Consider the following 7,931-nt stretch of genomic DNA (forward strand, 5'->3'; position numbering starts at 1 on the left):
GCTTCCCTACCTGTTTCAATGGCTCCCGTGTCAGTTCACACTACCTGCATTGATTATCCCACCTATTTCAATTGTTCGACTCCTATCTGTGTTATTTCTACCTGTTTTACCTGTGATATTTTCACACCTTTCACCTGTTTGATTTCCTGCCTTGTCTTGATGATCACCTTACCCCGTGTTGATATTCCCATCAATTATAACAATAGCTTTATCTTACAGGTGTCACTTGCCTTACTTTAGTTCTTTTACCTTTTTATTGTGTCACTGCTGCAGTGTGGATAACCCCACCAGTGGGCCAGTTACCACTATCAGAGATGATTACCATACCGTCTGAATTATTTTTGCTACACCCATGTCCATTACATGAGTTTTCTTTATGACCTTTCCTTGTGTCGTTTCAGGTTGTCACTGTACAGTGTTTGGGTTGATTGATTAGCTTGACCAAACACATTTATTAGCACTGCTATCACCCAATTCTGCACAACTGCAGAACAAAAGTACAACTAAGCAAAGACAAATCATTCCAGCAGCTCTTGGAGTGCAGGTCTTTTCACAGTTAATGGTCTTGAATGTAGCATTTTACACTGTCCTGCGTTGCAAAAAGAAATATCTTAGCTCTTGGGTCCTAACATTGCTTATACGTTTCCAGCCAAAACAAGAAAGCAAATGCTAGGAAATGAAACAGAAGGACAAGCTGTGAGATTACGTGAAAATGTGAAATATCGTTGCACCAGGTAGTGACTCACTCACATTTCCAGGCTGAGTAACCTTCCACTTTGGAAAAAAGGCAAAGGAAATACCAGAGAATGTTCCAATGATCCAACAGTTCTCAAAGTCTGCATTAAGCTAGTAGCAGCATGACACATACAGTCATGCTGTCATACAGTCCCAGGTAGTACATGTCAGTGCAGTGTATTAGTATGATTGACATTCTCGTGTCGTAGCATAGCAACAGCCAGCTGATTCAAATTGAGGAAATGACAAAAGGGGGTGTGTGGCGTGCCCTAATCACCCACTCCACACACCCAGATGTCGCCCACGCATCCGCCCGTGTCATCCAGACACAAAGCTAACACTTGTGACTCACAACAAGATTGGCTGCTGGATTGAATTTGCTTTCTATTTTTAGAATGGACGGGGGTCTCGTTAGTGATTGTGCCTTATTAGCAGCACACGCATATACATACACACACAAACATGGTTCTGTCTGATGCAAAGTAAATTACGTGCACAAGTGGAGCTGTTAATAGCACTTAAGTGGAGTGCGGTATTGCTGTGTGCTCTTGGCAACATGGAGGTGAAACTGTGTTCAGCAGCTGTGCCCTAGCCTTACATGTGTGGCCTTTGTTAAAGACAGATGCATAATTGAATGTTGCACCGCCTCAGATTGTGAATTTGCTAAGAAAGAGCAATAGATTAGTGTAAAAGACCCTTTGAGGGGAAATTAATTGAGAACTACTGATTTAGCTCAATAGTAGCACTCTAGTTATTGTTCCTTGTTACGCCACACTTGCCTGATCACTTGTTGGCATTGAAGTTGGAACTAAGACGATTGCTTTAAAATAATAGCAGATTTTAAAGTTAAGTATATTTTTTATTCATATTATTATTCATTAAGCATTGTTTGTTTGTTTTTCTTTCAGCTTTTTCCTGACTACGGAGTCGCATTGTTAAGCATAAAAATGGCTAAATGAACTAAAATACAAGGCACATTCAAATTTTGAATGTAGTATTCTACATTGGTCACTGGGTGTCAGTAGTGAGTCAGTCTAAGAACAGTCTCACAATAATAACAATATTAATCATCATAATAATAACACAGGCTACTGTTGTGACCATAACCCACAAGAAGAGAAAATTTAGAGCCCCAACATCACTTCCTGTCCGCCACCCATTCTGCACCCCGACCAGCATCGGAATCCAGATGCTGTGAGACACATGAGCGCAACTTTTATTTATGTCTTAAATGGGTTAGGAATCCTCCTTCGAGGAAAATTCACTCATCACGGGCGGGTGTGGAACAAAAAATGAGGGATTACGGTATTTTATTTTTGCAATTAAAGCCACTGCTCTGTATTAAATGTATGAAATAAATATCAGTGGGGACAAAAAGACCTAAAGGGAAACTGCACTTAAAAAAAAAAATGTGAAACATGAACACATATTTCTTTCCTTTTTCTGTGCATTCTAACAGGAGAAAACAAGGAAAAAAAATGTACTTAAGGGGATTAAGGGTTCCTCTGACCAAAAGAAATCATGAAGCTTAAAGTACATTTAAAAATATATTTTATAGTTTTGTTTCTGTACTAAAAGTAGCTGTGTAAAAACTACTGTATACTGTATGAATTTTATTATTAGGAAGTGCATTGATGACTGGTATTTCCACGGTAAAGTGGATTAGGAGCCCTGTTGGAAGCCATCTTTAATAAATCATACTCACACTGTGAATAAAATATGTGCAGATAAGAGCGATAAGTACTGCACTACTGTAAATTCATATGAATGCATTTTCACTTGTTGTAAGTTGAGCCACCCAAACCTTTGGTTCCTCACCCTGGTTGTGGAACAGGAACCAAGCTGGACAAAAGGCAGACTGTAAAATGAAGCTCATTGAAAGCACCAGCGGTGTGCCTACTGACCTGAGTGCAGTTAGAGTGGGCGACTACTCACCCCGCCGGCTTTTTTTAGCCACCGCCGTCACAACCTCATTAGCGCTGACCACCACACACTCAAGGTCCGAGATGACCAGCTGGAGACCAGTTAAGGGTTGCGAGGCAGGTCAGCAGCATGACTCCATCAAATAGAAAACACCATGAAAGATTGATGCGCTCACTTTTGAGCGTCGGCGTGCTCCAGTCACTGCAGGAGGAAAGTGTTTGGCATTTCAATCAGTTTTTACACCTTTGGAGTGTGACATTCGGAAATGTGCTTAAGATTCATGAATTAGTTGAGAGAAGTCGGCGTTGGTTTTAAGCAGTCATGAAAATGATCATTACTATGCAGTGTAGGGCCCTAGAATATCCTTTTTGATTTTTTTTATTCTGTATTTATCTTTTACTCTGTTTACTTGTATCCGTGAATAAAATGACTTAGATAAATGCCAAAATCCATTGCAGATGCAATTGCAAACATTTTATAATAATATAATATACGCTAGTTAGTATATTAGTTAGTATATTTAAACTAGTTATACGCTAGTTTAAATACACCCTTATTTTATTACTACTATTACACAATGTGTTCCGCTCTTATTAAGGCCGAAAGTATGGCGTGTGTGTTGAAAGTGTATTTTGACTGTTGCTAATTAAAATAGTTTTTTGCAAGTTTGCCAACTTGGGGACTTTGTGACTAAATCTGACGACATTCCAAACCATCTTGGCAACACATTTGCTCTATAACTCCCAGGAAATCTTTCTCTGAGGCAAGCTTAGGCAGAAATGGTTGGAGTTGGTCATTCCCAGCAAGAAAAAAATATTTTAAATCTGTCAATGCCATTTCACACGGGACTGTTTTAGTGAAGATGACCGTGAAATATCCGCTAAACTGTTGCTGAATCCAGAAACCACCCGCTCTCGCCAGGAAAGGTTCATTAATGTCGGACACATTACGCCTGCACTCAGTAAACGCGGACCTACGTTAGCACTCTTTGAGTTCATACACAGTAAGTCAAGGGTCTCCAGCCAGTGGCTCATGATTTGCCAGTAGCTCCTAAACACTTTTCAATAAGCTCTCCAAAGGTTTTATTAATTTATTATCAACTCCTATACAGACACAATTAGAAAATGAAGTGAGCATGATACTTATGTGGGCTTGGGAGTGGGCTTGGGAGTGGGCTTGGGAGTGGGCATGCTCGGAGGCGGGCCGTGGGTGGCATAAATTAAAACAGACCGTTAAGGAAATACAGCTAGAAAAGGTGCAGATTCTGGAAGATCTAGCAAGTTTTCTGTACTGGTTAATGTGTGTAGCTGCTCTACAGGAGTCCACAACTCAATACTAGGGGAAGAAACTGAGCATAATAGGTCCCCTTTGACCTTTAGCTCTTGTCAAGACAATTACCCAAGCTGCGTGTTTGAAGCTAAACAGCATCAGCAGTACTAAATTTTGAGAATCACTGCACTAGAGCATTACACTGTGCCATTCTTATAAACAAAGCCTGAGAGGAACGATCATAATCTATAATGGCACATTGCATCATATTTTTGCCTGAATGTAGATGACCCATCACAACACACATCTGCTGAGTTTGGTGCTCCATGTGCTCTGTGCCCATGTAAAATCATAACTCTAAAGATCTGTCAATATGTGACATAAAACATTACGTAACATATTGTGCTAAGGTTGAAGGTGCAGTAAGAAACCTCACGTGTAATAGCTGTGTTATAGCATTTAGTTCAGCAATCATAATATGTCAAACACACGCACAAGAACCACTCATTACTTTGTCACTTGCCCTGTCGAGACTATTCCTTGGACAACATATAATGAGATAGCCTAATTAGCCTCGGCTCTTAGGGACTGTAGTTGCCCAATGTTGTAACTCATGCTCTGTGTGTGTGTATGTGTGTGTGTGTGTGTAGTCCACAGTAATCTGTAGTCACACAGCACTCTGCCATTCTTCTACAGCAGCACATACTCTTGCATCCATCGATTCAATATGAATAATGTCATAGTAATAAAGTAGTAATAACACAAGTGCACACCTATAAAACTCGCTCTGCAAACTGTGGTTTCTTCTTACTTTGTCCCTCTAATAAGACATAATAGGAGTGTCAATAGGTGTCAATATCCCATGTCTACAGTGCTCTAATAATGTGGACATGGCTTAAAAATACACAAATGTGGGTTAGAATATTTTCTTTACTTTATTTTAGTTGGTTTACTTCTATTTATATATTTGAATGACAGTTAAGAATGAAAAAATATTGGATGTGTGTACAGTTGTCCCTCATTTATCGCAGTTAATTGGTTCCAGATGCAACCATGATAAGTGAATTTCCACTAAGTAGGACTCAATGTTAATAAATGGAACATTTTTATAGTCAGAGCATAGAAAACCTGTTTATTACAATCTTTACCATAATTACAACCCTGTAGACAGTCACCTCGACACTCTGATTATTCTTTGTTTACACCACATTGCTCAACCGTAATGTGCAGTATACAGAATCACTGCAAGGACACAAGACAACCATTAGCTTCAACCATTAGCAAGCTGGCAAGCTAGATAATTAGCCTTCCCTTTATTTACTGTATTCTAAACTTAAAGGGTTTAAAATGGAGTGAGGAAGAAGGACAAAAAAGCCAAAAATGTACCAGTTCCACAAGGAATGGGAGGAGAATTTCAGGCATGTCATGGCTGACTCCATGCAGCGTAACGGTATTTTAATGTCATGTCTCAAAATGGAACATTAATTATGCCTATGGCCAGAATACTACTTTGTCTTTTAATATTTGTGGACTAATAATACGCCATAGTCAACCACAAAACAGTGATCATTAATGAATTCATTAACGATAGTAAAAGGGCAACACTCATTTAGTTCAATCCCATGTCCCAAAACGAACTCCAGTTTTGTCTCCCAAGGATCCACTAAGAATCCATCCCACTGATTTTTTTTTTTTTTTTTACACACCGATTTCGACATCTGGAGGAGTTCAAAAATAGCAGGCGGTGACGTCAATATGAACAAACAATGTGCAAGGCAATTCAATATTTCAGAGTGGTGCTCTCACCAAAGAACACAAGCACAAGAGGATCATTATTCATACACTTTCCAAAATACACAGCATCATGTACGCGTCTGCGGAGGGAAAAAAGTGGGAATTCCGAGTGTCAATCAATTTGTTGTTTTGTTAAAGTCTATTCAGTAAGGTTACTTGTTTATATGTTTCCTCATTATATTGTCTGGGGGACGATATGACCACATGACGCCCCATCCCCCATCCCCCGGGGAACATTTAGCAAGGCTGGAATATTCTTTCTAATAAAAGCTGCTGTTGTTTTTCCACTCATTGTCCTATTTGCTCCAGGTCACTCACTGTGCTCCGTGTCCAATAATCCTATCTTAGGAATTAGTCATTGTAAAACACAGCATTTGTGTGATGAAACCTTCCATTTGGAATTATTAACCCTTTGTTGCTCCTGCCCTCTCATCTATGTTGTTTTGAATTTTTCCACTGTAACTAAAAGAGAAAAATACGAATTTCTGCCTCTTGCACGTGCACTCTCGCCTCGTTTCTGACTCAACCGCTTGGCTTTTTTCATCGACACTATTAACACGCTGATACAAACATCACACATACTGTACATGCAACATTGACTCACTGTATGTGATTTTTTTGTTTTTGTCCACGGCTGACGTGATGACAGCTCACTCGTTTTTTTTGTTACATTTTTCTTTGTCTAAAAGACTGTGCACGTTACTTGGAAATGCTAGGAAGTTATATATATAGTTCAAGAAAAAAATGAAAAAGTGTATTATTAGTATGAATTTCGGCTGACAATGAACATTGATCAGAATGTTTTACCTGAACAGGAAGTTGACTCTGACATCTTCAGTGTAACTTCCTTCAAAGTCCATTGGGATCTTTCTCTGAAATAGAACAAAAACAGAAAATATTTTATGTAAGTTTAAAATTGTCAGAGCACTGACAAAAAATATGTACCTTCTGGTCTTCAGCCTAGATATATTAGTTGTTTAAATCACGAGCATTCTTGATCTGTCAATCAAGAAAATGAGTAGAGAACATTGCGTCTTGGCAGAATGTTAACGAGGCATCACACCTTGGGTATGATGTTCTTTATGATATGAGGGGAATCCCTTTGGTTATGAAATCGAAGCTGAACAGGATGCCACGGTGTTGGTGGGTGTTTGAATCCCCATCAGAGTGAGGGGGCTGCAGTCTGGCACCTTCTTCCTCCACCTACTCCTCCTCCTGCGTCCCACAATGCAACTTCAAGGACATTGCATCACAGGGTGGAGAGCCTGTGCAACGTGACGTCTTACTCAAACAGATGGGCCTTGGGTTGATTCTTGGGAATAACATAATTGTCACTTTCTGAGTATTTTGTAGGACATTTTTCTGTTTTACAGTTTGGAGTAGCTGTGCTGACATTCATAGAGAATAGTAGTACATATTATTACAGCCACAAGGGGGGTAATTTGCATATAGCATATTATATACAACTTACCATGCCATTCTTAGAATGACTTTTCTAACTTCATTGACTTGAACACATCAACAGCTGTACCATCCCAACACCATGTACTGTATGTATCTCCAACGCATTTGTGTTGTTTCAGCTTAAAACGGCACCAGACATGTGCTCTTCTATTGTGGAGTTGCATCATCACCTCTTTTTTATTTATATTTCATATAGTTTTATATCATCATATTGTGAATCACCCCCAAAATATTGTGATATACGTATGCTGAGGCCCATATAGGAGCCCAACCATTAAAAACATAGACATAATTGTGAATGGTGATTAGTGATGATTAATTTGAAAACCGTGATTAATCTGATTAAAATTTGCAATCATTTGACAGCCCTGGACAACCCAAATTATTTGTGATTTGTGACAATTAAAATGAAGCAAAGTAGAGTAGATGAACAGAAATGTCTCCTACTCACATCACGTCCGTGTGTGGCAGTTTGATGCTAGGCATAGGGCTCCATCATGACTGCCCCATAGGCCAAAAAAAAAGATGCCACACTGGAACAGGAACAGGAAATGACAGCCCAAACTACAAAGGCATGAACAGACATTCATTTTGTCTGTGAGTCACTGCTCTGTATTGGATATAAAATAAGAATGGGGAAAAGGAGCCACCAGCTGGATCTGGCACAAAACTGACTGTATGAGCCAAAAGATCCTCCCATCTCCTCCCTCCCTCCGTCCCTCCCTCTCTTCCTCATGGTGGCGCGA

The sequence above is a fragment of the Doryrhamphus excisus genome, chromosome 13 (assembly GCF_030265055.1).
Source record: "Doryrhamphus excisus isolate RoL2022-K1 chromosome 13, RoL_Dexc_1.0, whole genome shotgun sequence".
Classification (NCBI taxonomy): domain Eukaryota; kingdom Metazoa; phylum Chordata; class Actinopteri; order Syngnathiformes; family Syngnathidae; genus Doryrhamphus; species Doryrhamphus excisus.